The sequence below is a fragment of the Carassius carassius genome, chromosome 32 (assembly GCF_963082965.1).
Source record: "Carassius carassius chromosome 32, fCarCar2.1, whole genome shotgun sequence".
NCBI classification, from domain to species: Eukaryota; Metazoa; Chordata; class Actinopteri; order Cypriniformes; family Cyprinidae; genus Carassius; species Carassius carassius.
In genome coordinates this window covers 15,872,671-15,889,781 of record NC_081786.1, presented here as the reverse complement: position 1 = coordinate 15,889,781, position 17,111 = coordinate 15,872,671, and the positions used below count along the sequence as shown (strand labels likewise).

Sequence of the window (17,111 nt, the reverse complement as noted above, 5' to 3'; positions counted from 1 at the left end):
CCCCCCATCCCAATGGGAGATAATAAGGCCATTTATATGGGTGTCAGTGGACAGGAAGCACGACCATATCTAGACTCTGAAGGGCAGACAATCAAGTCTTCAGAAGAAAATATTGGAAGGTGAAAGCTGTTTTTCCCCCCTTCTAATAATACTTCTGGCCTTTTATGTCTTGTGTATGTATTTGGTTGTCTCTTGACCAAGAGTAACTTCAAAACTGTACAGGACGTCCCCGTCCCAAAATTACTAAATGTTGTCAACCATCTAAACTGGCAAGACTTTATAATAAGGTTCAAATACATAAAGTCTTAAATGTAAATTAAGAAATATTGTTGTTTGTTGTTCATGATAAATACATTTTAATGTTTACAACGTAAAACGTAAAAAATTTACTAGTGTATGTAAAATTAAAATGTGTAAATTGAAATGCAAAAAATTAACAACAATTTTGCATCAATTATTAATCTAAGTTAATGTAAAAGATTAAATAATGTTAATTCATGTTTGTTTATAGTGCATTCATTATAATTTATATAACTTGAAATGTTAAAAATATATAATATGTGAAATTTTCATTATGTATCAGGAACTTAAAATAAACAATTTTTGGTTGTTCTAAGTTATCTTAATGTAAATGATTAAATATTAATACAAGTTCTTCATTCATGTTTGTTCATAAAGCATTCATTTTAAATGATACAACTTGAAATATTAGAAATGTTTTGTATAATGTAAAATAACATTAACCAAGATAAATGCTAGTTATCATAAAGTAATACATTAATTATGACTGAAAACTTAATGCTAATGTTAAATAGGACCAAATAAAGCATTAGGTATCATGAACTTATAATGAATAACAATTTGAAATGCTTATTAATCTAGGTTAATGTAAATGAATAAATACAGTTAATTCATATTTGTTCATAATACAATTTTAATTCATACAGCTTGAAATATTGTAAATGAAAAAAAGAACCAGAACCCAGACTGATAAATGCTAGTTATCATAAAGTAATGCATTAATAATATCTCTAAATTAGATAAGCATTGTCTTTTAAAGTGCAACCACTCATATCCCATATATTTATTTTTCTAGAAACCACATAGACTTTTATAGTGATGAATGCTGTCTGGTGGGATGCTATCCCTTTAAACGTCTGCCGGCGGGACAGGTATTTCTAATTTACACACCGTGATTACCAAAGTCATTTTAATGAATATCATTGCGATTTTGCAAGCTGTAAAGCATATCATTACCATAAGGCTTTTACACACTGTCCTAACTAGGGATGCGTTCAGCAAAGCCTTAACAAAGTCGTTAAATCCATTTAAAAACAGCCTTATTTGAGAAGCAATCAAATTTTAAATGATTTTATTACCAAAAGAGTATTTAACAAGTAGCTGATTAAATGCCAAAGGCAGGTTATCTAAGTTTAACCTTCAGAAGAGAAAATGATCAGATTCTGCCCCTGGCATTGCTGGATAGAAATATCATCCCCCATTATCCCGCCACACCTGAAGTTGCAAATGGCCTTTTGTGGGAGGCAGGGAGGAAAATTATGTGATTCAATTAATGACCGTCTTTATGTGAGAGGGGAACTGTGGCACATTGTATAGGATAGTATGGAGGTATGGAGGGTTGGGGGCTGGAGCAGAGTGTACTGAATACGAGTGGAATCATCTTTAAGATGGATAGCATTTGTGTAATATAAGAATAAATGATGATGACCTCATACGCCTGTGCTTATGTGTCATCAAGAGCGTCAAAAAACTCATTTCCTTATTTTAATGAAAATTAATTGAGTGGGTAAAACAGTAAAGAGGAAACATATAAAATGCTTCTCATCATCATTAACAAATTATGATAGTAAATAATTAAATCATGATAATACTATAAAATATTGTATATTTTAACCCAGAATTCGACCTGTTTTTGAGTATGTGCATGATAAATATAAAATATTTTACAACAAAGTTGCTCATAATGCCCCTCACGGTTAATTAAAAAGTGTCCTGTGCTTATCTGCATACAAAATACATTTAAACTGTGAAAAATGGAAAAGAAACACACAATCATCTATGAAATATGGCTCATACCTTGCTGACCATTCATAATTATTCTTTTAATTATCTGACATATAATTTGAGTGCTGTGGCTTCTCGGGGTTGCAGATATTAGGCTGTAAATATTAATGGACGGAGGCAATTCACTCACAAGAGGGTTGCAGAAGTAATGAACAATGTGACAGATGAGACTTAATTAAGCAGGAAACACCAAGACCAGATCAGGTCTGGACCACCAGAGAGAAAAGTTCAATAACACTGTCTAATCATGCACTTACCAGTTTGTACTTGCTCATTCATTTCTTTCAAATATGCTAATTCATTTAAACGCATAACATTGATGGATTGATCCAACAAACTTAATGATTGGGTACATTGCGATTATAAATAATGCATTTTCATGACTTTTGGGATTCCTTGTTAAAGCAACTAAATGCACATTTACAGCCCTACAATGTATTAATATTGTTGTTATAAATTCACTTCATTTTAACACTGAGATATTGTATCCGTAAGCAGTTTGCGTCAGGTGCTCTCAGTGGCTCCTGTGAGGCCACGGGTAGATGATGAAGTATCAAATGTTAGCCGGCCTCTGTGATGAAAGTCTAAAGCAATAAGCTCCAGTAGCTAAAAGGATCTGGTTCAATAGCGATTTACCTCTAAACTGCTTAAGGGTATCTCACAGGTGCCAAGAAGCTTTTTATTTGATACAGTACAGTAGTATTAATTCAGGTTTCTTGTTTTCATTTTTATCTCAATTTATGTCGTATGCTGTGAGTCTCCCTGGGAAAATATTGCCTCAAAGCGCTGTCATATGGAACGAATAACAATCGGTTGTTTGACCTGGCTGTAACAAGGTTAATTATATTTTGCCGTCTCTCTTTTCAATTTTTCTGCCCGATGAATGAGTGATATGTGATCTCTTGAATATTTCAAGGTGAGCAGAAACAGAATAATAGCTAGCAGTGTTTTGAAATACTTCATGTCACTGTGATCCGAATGTAATTAGGTCTAGGTTTTTTTTTCCTCAAGCTTTTACCCTGGACTGTCAGGCACATATTTGATAACACAGCCCACCTATTTTAAGGTTAAACTAAGTTAACTTTAGCCTGCAGAGACACAATTCATTGTATTAAGTGGTCACTCCCACAACAAAATGAAATTATAAAGTATGCAAAGTAGTAGTGGGCCAGAAAGGGGCTGCAGGAGGACTTAAAATTATTCAAATTAATATTATTATTAACGCAATGCATATTATTATCAATAAAATAGAATAATCTTTGAGAAAATTATAATACAGTTCCATTAGTTTTGTTTGCCTGTTTCTGTTTATAGAACATATTAAAAACATATAAAAATAAAACAGATATAAAAAATAAATTTGTTGGACAATGCCATGCCAAAAATGCAATGCTCTATAAAAAAAAAAAAAAAAAAACAGTATAATATAATGTTTAACAGATTTACACGCGCATTAACGACTGATCTCCATGATAAATGTTCTAATAATGGCTTCCTTAATGCAAGTTACTCGTGTAAGTGTTAGCTTGCAAAAATAAACGTCAATTGGTGCACTGTACGCTATTACAAGCCTACACAGTAGCATTCAGCCTTAATTGTCAATGGGTAATTAAAGTCCAAAACGCCATTGGTGTGATGGCTTTAATTGCCCCTTTAAACACAATACATTGTAATTAACCACCGGGCGCGCGGGGTGGAGGGTGAAGGTGACAAACGGATGTCAAATGATCTGAGGATACGCGGATTTGATCCACAAGTTTAATAAGATGTCACGCTCGTTCTCCGCCTCGCGAACGTCTGCTAATTTCGGCGCGCACGAGCATTCTCTCTGGAGGTGAATCGGCGCGCACGGCCCAGAGCTCCCACACACCTCTTTTTCTTTTCTATTCAGAGAGCAAACAGCTTGCATTGCCCTGCAGGTATCGCAGGCATACGCTTTCACCTTCACTCTTTCTCTCCGGTCACTCCCCAGAAGAGCGAACGGCAAAGTTTTGCTCGCCTTCTGCCCCTTTTTCCGCGCGTATGCCGCGCGCAGGCAACGGTGCGTGGCCCCGCTCAGCCTTATTAAAAGTGGAAGGCGATATTTCACCCTCAAGAAATATAACAAGATAGACAAGTGAGCAAAGCTAATCCTGGGGATGAAATTAGCAGGCAGAGTCCGGGGCCTGCTGGAGATGATGAACGAGGTTGAACTACCTCACACAGGCGCGCGTCCGCTGGGATAATTACGCCAAGCTCCCGGGCTTGAATCTGTCGGTGGGACTTTTTGATGGCTCTATTTCAATGGGGGCTTGCCTGTGAAATACATAGTAAAAGCTATTAAAATTGAAATTGTTCTAGGGTGGTGTTGGGAGAGCGGGCTATTGACCCTATCAGGAAGTGTTTAATAAGGTGTGCCTTGCGTGGGGATTCTCAGGGCGCTCGGCGTGTCTTTGACAGTTTCACACACTCACGCTCTCTGTTCCTCACATTCAACTTTTCAACGGAGACAAATTTCATGAAGATTAGTATCGATAACTAGAACACTCAACTGACTTAAATAGGATTTTTTGTGTGTGAATATTTTGTGTAAATTTGACAATATTACAATATCTAATGTGGTTTCAATTGCATTCGATTTATGAAACATTTATTTATGGTTCTTTTTACAGTTATTTTAAATGGATATATGAATCCTTAAAATGTACATAATTATTCAATACATTGTTTTAACAATGATAAAAACTTATATTTATATATTGTAAATATATTTTTATTTGATATTATTATTAATATATTTTATAGATTAATATTTTAGCTAAATATTATTTATTATATAAATACAATCTATTATATTATCTATATGTTATAATTTTCTATAAAAATATATTTTTGATATGTACTTTTCTATAGTATATAATTATAGTGATAATAAGTGATGCATGTAGCCTATGTATCAAACAAATGATTTATACATCCACTGATTAAAATAGCTGAAAACAGGTTTTGACAGCATACATTATTGACTGTAAGAACATATATCATGTAGTATTAAAATGTGCTTAATTTGGTAATATCTCAGTTAACATTGTTTATTCAGTTCAAAGATCTATTCAACCTGGCTGGGTAACATCAATAAAAGTACATTTTAAGGATCATGAATGGCTGCCTAAGATACAAATAGCACAGTTTCACTATTGCTAGTGCTAGTTAAGTCAAGTGTCTTTAAATGACCAGCCAAGTTAAACATACAGTGCATGGGACCATGTCGAGATACTTTATCGCTTTACTGATATTTACCAGATTCAGAATAACATGATATACACACACATGATTTCTTCTACAAAGGCACACCAAAGACATTATTTATGCAAGTAAACATCAGAGGACGCATTGCAATCATCAAGGAGATGTTTGTGCATACGCTGCAGTTGGAAGGGAGATTTTACTGGAAATAAATGTGAGATTCCTCAGCACTTGGCTGTGGGTGGAGGTGTTCGGGTGCACATGAGGATAAAGCACAGTAGAGTCGCATCAGGCTTTGACCAATACGCTGACCCGTCTCCAGGGGAACAATGACTTTGAACATTTCTGCACCCGGCCCTGGCACCTTCATTGTACGAGTGATGGCGCTGGCAAACCTATTCATCACTTTCCACTAAGTTACCTCCTCTTTGTTTTAGTCCACAAATGTAGGTGGAGGGAAACAAAAACTGAGAAGCAAACACACATTTACTCTGCATATACATACACAAATACAAACATTCAAGATTAGGTGCATCCATAAAAGGAGTTTGAATCTTCATTAGGGTTAGACTATCAGTATAGATTTACAAAGTTGAACCACTGAATGACAAATTACAAGATTTGTTTCTTTACATGCTTATGCATTTAATATGCATGGCACATAATTCACTTATGTATAAAATACAATATAAGCAAACATCTATTCTTGGATGAAAATGAAAGACACTTGGAAAAATCTGTTGTTGAATATTACCAGCAGATGGCACCCCCTACCATGAAATGGAACATTTTTCTTCCAAATCACCTTTGCAAAAGAACTCCGTGAAATTCAGAAAAAGCAAAATGTGTTGTTTAAGAGGATGATCGCACTCTCTTGTCTTTTTTTTTTTATATAATAATTTATGGAGTCTAGCAAAACTCCTGTCTTTTGTCCTTGGAAAATTAATTAAAGTCAAAATATGCAAGCTTTCACAATGATACACTGCATGTGCCTTAGTTTTGTCCTTCTGCTCTTTAAAACACTTTCAAAACCTACTAATTTTGCCTACAATATAAAACTAATGCCTCCATAATTGTGTGGGTTAGAGAACTAATTTTAATTGTTTAGTTGCTAAAGTTGCATAAATGATGACTAAGAGGCATTTTCATTACCTTGTGTGTGTGTGTGTGTGTTTGTGTGTGCAGGATTTGTATGCATTTCAAATTCCCTGTTTAGCATATCTGTTTATTTGAGTTATGAAAGGACAGTCTTTATGAATTTTACTATTTTGTTAAAAATGTCTTCCCATCAAAAATGTAGCATTGTTTTCAGAATGTTTGGGGTTAAAGTCAAGCATTTTTGTTTGACAAGGCTGCATGTTTATGCAAATGAAAAGCTTGTAAATTGTTTCCATCGTAGTTTTGTGAATTTCCAAAATTATTTAGCTGCCTGGTAGCTGTCTTCCTTCAGAGGAAAGGGAAAAAGATATTCTTGGGAGAAGTTTTTGCTCATTTAGTGAGGCCGTAATGATATTTGACTGAAGATTAGAATGGTTGCTGGTACTTAATTGAGTTATTCGAATGCTTAGAAACAACGAGAATATAGTGTAGATTAAAGGGAGATGAAGTAGAAATTTAGATTTGTGTGAAATTATGGTTCTGTTATCATGTTAAAAAGCACATACAGTGTGCAGCTCAAAGAGAACACAAATTTTAGAATGTTAAATGTGCATAATGATATATTGAATATAGTAAATGTTGTAAAGAATTAAATAAATAACATAATAATAAAAAATGAATTTAGTTCAAATCCAGCCTAAAACTGTCCCATGGATTCCAGCGGTGCTGAGCGCAGTTGCCAGTGAGGGTAAATGAGAAAGTGTGTTTGCGGCTCCTGCCACACTTAGCAGTTACGCAAATCCAATTGAATTTCCTCTCATATGCTCTCACAGGTATCTTTTGTCCTTTAATCAAATTCTGTTTACGGTTGAGGCAATTATTTCCAATTTACACACTTAAAGGAGAATGAAAGTGGTCCACCAAGAGACTTGCGAGGGGAGGGGTGCATTGCGCAAAAGTACACAGCTTGCAAACAGGTAACCTCTAAAAGAGCATTTTTGCTTTATCTATGCTCATTTCCCTGTGCTATGATTTAATTTCCCTGCTTTTAAAGATGACGAATTACTGCTCTTGTCTTCACTTAATGCTTTTAACAGATCCCAATAAACTGCATTAATCGGCAGCGCGGCTGGCCCGAACCTGCAAGCTGGAGCTACTCATTTGCCCTATTAGTGAAGAGACTTGAGCCCATAACCAGGTGGATAATCTTCCGGCTTTACTGCTTTAATTATGCCATAATCAGTGCAGCGGTTGGCCCTGTTTAAAAGCAGCCAGGAGCGACACCTAACTGATACCTCGTCTCTCGCCGCTAGCCCATATTCTCTATGTCACAGCCAAGCTCCTCTTTGACGAAGCATGATGAAGGGCGCACTAACTTTGTAGGACAAGACAAAGCTCAAACATATGGCCAGAATCCCCCAGGTGCCTTCTTCAAGAGGGCTGGTCTGTGATCCTTCCACAACTCAATGCTGTTTTCTTTCAAATTCTTACCTCTTGAACATCTACCGTTGCTGGATCTCTGATTCATGACCAATTTTTTTTGCAATATAATTGCATTAGTTGGTCTTGCATCAATTTCCAGAACCGTCATATGGTAAAAGATATATGACAGGACAAAATGTGAAGCTTTTAATGGCTTAATGAGAATATAGAGTCTCATCAGTGAGCCGTGTGCTCAACATGGCAACATTTCATTTCAATATTTACATGTTTGTTTCCTCAGTTTATCTTGTTAAATGCTTCAGTAAAATGTTTTAGGCCAAGAAATAAAAATCTGCTATTTAACTTCATTATTATAAATCAAATGAGCACTTTCCAGTGCGTTAATGAAGACAAAGTGAAATATGGATGTTTTTCTCATTGCATTCGAGACCAATTAAGTGGCCCATTTAAAGCTAATTAGCCACTAAACTTCAATTTGTGTCATGCTATTCACTCTTTTTGAATTTCTCTGCAGTCATACATTAGTTTCTACAGCAAATCCAATCAACAACAGACATCTGTTTCAAAAATATTCACAAATGTTTTACTTCTCATAAACAGAAAGCACATTCAGAACAAGCTAATAGTCTTGATGCCTAAACTGTGCCGACAGTCTTCCCATCAAAGTGCATTTCTAGTCCTTGAGGATTGCATTTACAGGTACCTCAACAATTGTCACTTCTTTTTAGAACCATTCCTGTTATAAAAGCTGAAAAATATATTATTTTGATATTGGGAGCGATGTCAACCCTGACATGCACTTTCAAAGTCATCCAAATAAGTCAAATAATATTTTAGTTAAACTGACAGGTGTAATTTGAGCAGTCAATAGGCAATATGGTAAACGGCTCTCACTGGAATCTCTTTAAACAGTCAGAACCTATTTAGACAGATTTGTGACAGCCACAGATATCTGCAACCCGGTTCAATTTCACCACTTGACATTTTTACAATAGGTGCTGGAAATAGCACAGAGCCATCCAAGATTAAAACAAGCATACTAATGCATGCTTATTCAAGTGTTTGATGTAGCTGCGCAGTTGTAGCATGTGCCTTAAGACACGCAAAACACTCCTACGGTTTTACAGTCAAGCCTTTTTTTCCTCTCTTGGCAGTCAGTGGTAAAGAGTCATATGGTAATTCTTCTGGATGAGTTTTTGATGGCATGCCAGCAGTTTTCTTTTCCGCTGAGTAATTTTCCCAGCGTTCCCTCAATAAAGTGTAATCCTCCTTTCGTCTGTCTTGCTGCGAGCTTAACACTGCCAGAGAGAACGCAAGAGGGATGTGCACAATATTTTGACATTTATAAATGGCGTGAATTGGAAAAGAGATGTCTAGTTAAGTGAAGCTCTTTTGGTGGAGAATGCGGGTGTTAAATTATATCGCCAATGGTTTTTATTACAGTTACTTTCAAAGAATGCAGGAATCAATATGAGAACATTTCACTTGCAAAACACATATAACGAATTTGTAAAATTAAATTGACTTAGTTTACGAGATTTATGAGCACAAATAACATTAAGTACACATACATCTTAATAATTGACTATTTTCTTAAGAGGCTTGTTTGAAGGTCAAAGTGAAAATAGCAAAATGTGTGACAAATAAATATAAAAGAAAATAAATACAAAAATGTTTTTGAAATACATTTATTTCATGCATACTAGAAGTACACTACAAATACATTTACATATTTATGTACTTAATAAAAATACCCTGATGTTCTGCATTCTGCAGGTATACGTAAAGTCTGCTGAATTGGAAAAACTAGTTTTGTACTTAATGCATTTTAAGTAGTGCTGAAGTCCAAATAAAGATATACTGAAGTATATTTGATTGTGCTAAAGTGGAACTATTACAAGTATATTTCAGCTACATTATATATTTTATATAATTTTTTATATATTTAAAATTGTATATTATATAATTATGTATTATATATCAGGTACATCATATTCTTGCATTTAAAGACTGATGTTATACAGCGATCATACAGTCCTTATTAATAGTGACATTAAAACACATTTTAAACGTATTATTAAGAAATGTACATTATGCATAAGTGGTACTCCAAATAAGGTTGAATTATCATTTTTATATCAGTAAGTCTCAAGCGATATGTCAGTAAATATGTTAAGAAGAGATTTAAACTATACTTAGTATGATTTATTTTTTAAATATATTACTGTTTTACTATAGGGCAGTAATCTACCTACTGTATAGGGTGCAAAGACAGAAAAAAAATATATATATTTTCTTTGATCCAACACAAGTTTTGTTTAAAATCAACAATTAAATAATAAAAGGTTTGATTTGATTATAAATTAGGTAAATGTAAAGGATGCCCCTACAATATTTCTACACAATATGACCTTTTATAAGTGGCAAGTAAGTGGTAAAAGGTAATAAAGTGAAATAGTGTAGATTTACTGTACTATAGGACCTACAGTGCTAAGACAAAATTTGTCACAGTTTTCAAATGCTTGCAAAAGTAAGGGGTGTATATATTACACATCTGAAACTAATGTAATAAAATATTTGAGATGTTAAAATGGGCAAATGTGATATATATCTCATTTAAAGTAGAACATCTTAAAAAAATCATTTGAATAAAATGATTTTTTAAACCTCACATTCTCCATAGAAAGACAATATTTTCTAATAATGTGCTCTCTTAATTGAATAGACGGACAAAACAATTACAGAAACATCTGCATGAAAGGATAGAGTGTTTTATCACTCCCATGTGCACACTCACTCTTTCTCTCAGCCCTTCACCTGCTCTTCTCCTGGAGGGCTACAAATGCAGCGGCTGATATGCATGGAGCTCCAGTTCCCCCCTCCTCCATCATCCAGTGGCAGGGGAGGCAGGTTCTCTGTGCTGGCCTGTGGTGATTGATAGGATAGGGGCCGCTGCGGTTTGGGTGGCTAGTAGGGTGCAGTTATCAGGAGGGTTGACACGTTTGCTAGCCCGACACTGGTGCTCTGGTGGGGCACACGTTGTGAGAGTAAAAGTCCCATCACTGCAGTTCTTTCATGAGGGTCCTCTGAACTACAGGCTACAGAGATATCTGGCAGTCATATTTTTTTTAGTTTGCTGTGAGATCATTTTTGAATTCTTTTGATTTTATTTATGGATAATAACAAAATGCAAAAAATTCTCACCAAAATTCTGCCTCAGTAAGACAATGATGTTTTGATAAATATAAAAAAATGTCAATCTAACGTGAATTGTTTTAAATGTATGAAAAAATAGAGTGGTTAATTTAAGTATAAAAATGGGTATTCATTTTTTAGATTTATTCAATTGTTAATTTGAATTGTGTTTTTGAACTTGACCAATAGATGGTGGTAATCTAAAAGTAGATTTGAGCTATGCAATGTAATGCAAAAATCATCAACAAAATCAATTTTAGCATGTGTGGATGATTGTGTGCAGTTTTGAGCAGCATGTGATTTGGACATGCATCTGCCAGAGGGCTTAGTTTCTGTGGTAGCAAGTGGTATTTATTTATTTATTTTTGCAGATTTGCAGATGCACGTATGAAAGACGATGGTGAAATTTAATCAGAGAATTCAGGAAGATATAGTGACGGTCTCTGGAGACACCAGGGTCACATGGGAGGGTTTTCTATTCTAGCGCTCTCATTACTGCACTGTAATTCACAACAAGAAAAAGCTTATTAATCAAATCACTGAATAATCAAGTATGATACATTTTGTTTCAGATCAGATTTTTTTTTAATACTTACGTGCTGTAAGAGAAGCACTTTTTAAAGTTTACTTAAAAAACAAAAACAAAGGTCAAATACCCAAACTCTCACTAGACAGAGACAAACAGCGCTTGTAACTAGAGGAAACATTAGGTAAAGAGAAAGAAAAAGCAAAAACGTCCTAAAAAAAGTACGAGGAGAACTTTGCGGGTTTTGCTGGACTGCAGAATTTCCAGTGGAGTGTCTCAGTGGACCGGGTTCTGGGGGGCTGCTGTGTCCAGAGGGGATGGGTGTCAGGCAGGTGTGCGTGTCAGTGAGTAATGGTACTATCAGCTCGCCGTTGTGATCCATCATGCACGGCGGCCACGGCCAGCACAGGAATCACAAGCACAGCAACATATCATTACACAAGGTTATCACTGCCCCATTACAAGCCCCGATCAATCTATTCTTCCACTGGGCCCTCCGTTCTTTTGTTTTCTTCCCTTCTCTCATTTTATAAAACGATGCTGAAGTAGTTTAGTACTTGCAAAATATTTTTTATGTTGGAAGGGCAGTTGCAAAGGGTGATGTTTAAGTCCTCCTTTCACTGCTTCTGACAGAACTGCTGGAAAGCCTGGAAATCCTGTAGAATTCAACCTGATAACAACTTCCTGAAATGTTTGCCATTTCGTATGCCTTATGCATTAGATGTTCAGCGGTTCATAAGGCAAAAACACCATAAAACAATTTTGTAAGTTGTAAGTTGTCTAAGACCTTTATATAGTGTTTGCTATTAAAGGCTAAAAGCATAGGTTAAGGATAGGTTGTGCAGAAATCTGTTATGGTTTGGGTGTGCTCATATGGTCATTCATTTAGAATATTAATATTGGAACAAGGCAAATAACTAATTCATGTGCGTATGTGTGTTGTGAAGTAGATGTGAGAAGTATTTTTTGTGAGATGACCGCTAGTGTGTACTAATATGAAATAATTCATGCATTTATTTGTGAATAAAACTCAATGTTTATTTGTTCGTAGACAATATTATGCATGATTTACTCGAAATATGCATAGTGTGCTAAGAGTTATGGCTGCTAATAGCTGTTGACTGGTGAGTTAATAAAGCTTTGAATAGCTCTCATTGTCCTTTTGGGCTGAATGAAGCATTAGAAAAAGTTAATACTGGAAAAAAAAAAGCCGCATGGAAAGGGAAATTTAAGTTTCAGTTTCAAAGGAATGCTCTGGATTCTCATGCAAATTAAACAACTATAAATCCAAAAACTATTGTTTATTTTTAATATTTTAAATGAGAAGTAAAGCATTGCTTAATCAGCTTCAGCCTCTCCATATGTAGCTGTGTGCACTTTACAACAAAAGGCAAAAAGTCATTATCGTAAGGGGGTATTATAATTAGCCAAAACAATAAAAGTTTATTAATGAACATTAAAATGCAAAATAGTGAAAAGAGATCCTATCAATCAAAGATGACTCCCTTTTTTAGTTTTAATTAGTTATTGCAGTTAATGGCATGAGGGGGGAGTTTTGAGCAACTTAATTGCAGTGGTTTAATGGACCAACATCTTTTAAAAGTTGAGGATTAAAAAAAAAATGTTTTTTTCATTTTTATTTCTGCTGCTACTAATAAAAAGTCAAAGTACAGATCCCACATGCTTTGAAACCAGTGAGGCTTGCGGTTCTTGTTGCTTTATTTATTGTAAACAGCCGAATGATTGTTTAAACACTTAGATGCAAAGTTATTTTTTTTATATTACATTGTGGACCTCTTCCCATTGCAATTATGAAACAGAGCAGATAAGCAATGAGGCAAAATCAAGCAAAAAATAAGTTATGCTTTTACATGAAATTTACCTAGCCAAAATATAAAAATAATAGTGTGCTTTTCTTACAGTCTTTCTTGTATTTCACTTTTACTACTTTTTTTTTTCTACATGTCATTCCACTCTCAAGCTCCACCTGATTTGGGCTTTAAATATTACAAACAGTACATTAGCTCTGGTGAAATGTTGAATTGGACCCAAGGAGCTATTTCAGAAGCAGGACAAATTCAAATCAGAGCGCTCTACTTTCCTTAGCTGGGCGGTAATTAGGACATGATTTGAACTCTCTTTAGCACTTGTGCAGTCAAAGAGTGCTCTGACTAATATGCATTTAAGAAAATATGCTGTGTTATTTCTTATCAATCATTCATACTTCTGTGTGGTTGTTGAGTTGTTTTATTTAAAATTTACCACACAGCAATTTGTAAGTCAGTAAATACTTAATATAAGGGTGGAGTTGTGTTGGATCTGTTATGTCCTCATGTTGTGCCTGTTGTACTCATGTGCCTGTTGCACTCTGTGATGTACTCATCTTGTGTTTAGGACTCCACACATTTTTATGTTATTTAGAAAAACTTATCATTAATTGAAAACATGAAGTTGTTGCTTTTGCTACCCGAGCAGACCCTTCAAAATTACCTTTGGGTAACACTTTATTTTAAGTCTAGTCTAATTCTCACTATTGACAAAATATTAACTATGATTTTTGCCTCAATAAACTCCTAATGTACTGCTTATTAATAGTTTGTAACATAGTTGGTAAGCTTAGTTATTGGGTAGGATTAGGGATTTTAGAATATGGCTTTATATGTACTAAAAAACTGCCAATATGTTACTAATATGCATGCTAATAAGCAAGTTAATAGTTAGAATTGGTCCCTGTACTAAAGTGTTATAGACATTTATGTATTTACAAATTATATATATATATATATATATATATATATATATATATATATATATATATTTTTTTTTTTTTTTAGACATGATGCACAATTAAGTGTTTCATAAGCTTTATTTCTGGAAAATGTTCTGTAAAAATACTCATTTACAAGTATGTTGTACCTTTTTTTTTTATTAAAGAACTTAGCCGTTATTTTCCCATAGAAATGTAACAATATTTTATAGAACATAGTTATGTTGTGATAGAATTTGTTTATTGCAGATGAAGTGCAGTCTTGAAGGGCACAAGTTTATTTCAAAAGGCACCCCTGATAGCAAGCATAAAAAAGATCCTCCTATAATCGCTCACACAGGCTCCCTGATGAGTTCAGGTATGAAGAGAGTCTAAACCCCACTCTTCTGCATTTCCCTCTGTCCTGATTTAGTCTCTCGTTTGGGCTCCCCTTTGGCCAGCCTGATTCATCTGTCAAAATCGCACCTTTTTGCAGTCTGCGTCTCCTTTTGTCCCAGCTCGGTCTAACACTGCGGGAAAAAAGTAACAAACACAAAGCAATGGAACAAGCACAGCACCGGCATGTTCAATCTATTTTTGCCTGTTCTTCCAGCCAGAGCCACAGGCCGCTGCACGTAGCTGCCACAATGTAGACTTCATGTGACACCCGGCTCCAGCACACACTCACTGACTTTCAGTCGTCCTTGTGTGGAGTATAGAGCCAGTTTCAGTTTGGGCTGTTGTTGAAGAGAGAGGGGGGAAAAAAGTAATACATGCGCCAGTCTAGTAAGAGTAGATTATTTTGTCTAAAATAAGCCTGGAAATCCAATTTAAATGAAGAAAAATGGGGGAAAATATATAAATAATAGTATATAGTAATATCTGTAAAAATAGATATATAATGATGAATACAGCTGTACTACAAGATGGATACATGTGTTTAAGCAGCTGAATTATTATGTGAACAATCATGTTTATGCATGTATGCATTTCATATAATTTGTAAAAATTCATATTTTGTTTAATATTTAATATTATTTATAAATAAAACAAGTGAAGCGAAGAAACTTTGTAAACATAAACCATGTAACCAAAAAAAAGTTTCCCCATTAAAAGCCATCAAGGGAAAAATACTCTTTGTCTGTGGCTACTTTTTGACAAGTGAAAACTTTAAAATATAGCAGAGTGCAAAGAGCAGGGAGAGAGAGAGCCAGAAATCGAGAGAAAAATGGAGTGAGACGTCAAATTGAATCTACACAAACAGAAACAGAACACAGCAGATATCTGGCCTAAAGCCATGTAACTTGTAGCTGGAGCGTCTGTGTCACTGCTGTGTCCTTGAAGGCTTCAGGTAAAGATGAAGCGCTGGGAGTTATAGCAACCGGAACGATCACAATGTTTTAATGAACAGTCCTTTACACTGTCACTCAAACTGCAGTCTCAAAAGAACACGCGGCTCTAGCTCAGTCAAATGCCCGCATATACCCCCTAATCTCACATCGCACACGCTATCAGACACATTCTTTGTGTAAACTGCTGATCTGTAGTTTCAGTGTGTACTTGATGTAACTGAACATTGTGCCAAATATACAGTAATTAATAGGATCTGAATGTCTTAAGTTATTTTTGTTTTTCCTCAGCAAATGGCCAGTGAAAAGAAGTACTCAACCTTCAGGAAATGTTAATCGTCAACATGAGGTGGACAAACTATGTAATATATTAGCTGATGATCTTACATCTACATGTTTGTAGCTCTGTTTTTTAAAACTTTTAGGGCAAAAAAGTCTAAATTATCATGATTTTTAAGATATCATTATAAGAATTATTATTAGAATTAATATAAATCAGATTGCCAAAATGTATTGTTGTGGTAGCAAAATATATGTATGCAATATATTACAGTTTTCCTTAGACCTGTTGAGGACTTTTAGCGAGTAACAGATCCAGGTCAGTGGTACGTCCTGCCAGAAAGTCTCATATTGCTCCCCTGGAAGCTATATGGGGAAGGCAGGAAGGAGCCATAAATTAATCATTCCTTACCTCAGTGATTGACTACTTTATACGCGCTGGGATGCAAAGACAAATTTCTTTGCAATAGAAATGAGGATAGAGTGGTACCCAAGGAAAACATTTCCATTAAAATGTGTAACCCCATGCCACTGGCAGGGAAAGCCTTAGGGATCCTGAGAAAATTTTGCATGCTTTGTGAGAGCGTATAAACCAGCAGACATTGTCATGTTAGTGGTTGTGCGGTGTGAGTGCAGCTTTAGTTTCCAGCGTAATGCATATTCCCAAATGAACATGAAGCTACTTTTTTTTTTTTTTCTTAGTATATTTTGGTTTTTGTACATTTCAGTTAATTTTTTTCGGATTCTAGTGGTGGCTAAGTCCTAACTGTCCACTTAGCTCAGTTTCTCTTTGTCTTTATCTTACATGAGCACTCAGTTTTACAAACAGTTTAAGCTGTCATCTACTCCCACCACTGTGGAGGAACCCTTGGAAAGCGCTTGCAGGCAAGATTCTACCTGTAGCGACTGAAACGTAGATGTGAAAAAGGAGTCGACAGGCCCCAAAACACTAAAAACGGAGGCATTTGTGAATGCGTGAACAGAAAATGTGATAAAATGTGACACTAGGACTCAGAGGCCATGATTTTCTCCATCCGATTTGTGTTGTGCGAGTTCATGTGACATTTAGAAAAAGAGAACATCTCTGGCTTGTCTCTTCACATTGCGTCTGAGCAGGGCCAGCTGCCAGACTGAGGAGGAGCGCAGGAATGAAGGCAGGCACTCT

At 35.3% G+C, this 17,111-nt stretch overlaps 1 long non-coding RNA gene across 1 annotated transcript in view; it reads left to right on the top strand.

Moving 5' to 3' along the window:
- The window catches only part of LOC132112827 (uncharacterized), a 95,815-nt gene that overhangs the window by 2,482 nt on the left and 76,222 nt on the right, over positions 1-17,111 (top strand). Inside the window, exons 2-3 of the long non-coding RNA XR_009425050.1 lie at positions 1-119; positions 1,097-1,172. The exon at positions 1-119 is cut by the window's left edge and continues 89 nt beyond it. This is a non-coding gene — a long non-coding RNA (uncharacterized LOC132112827). The remainder of the gene's footprint in view (positions 120-1,096; positions 1,173-17,111) is intronic.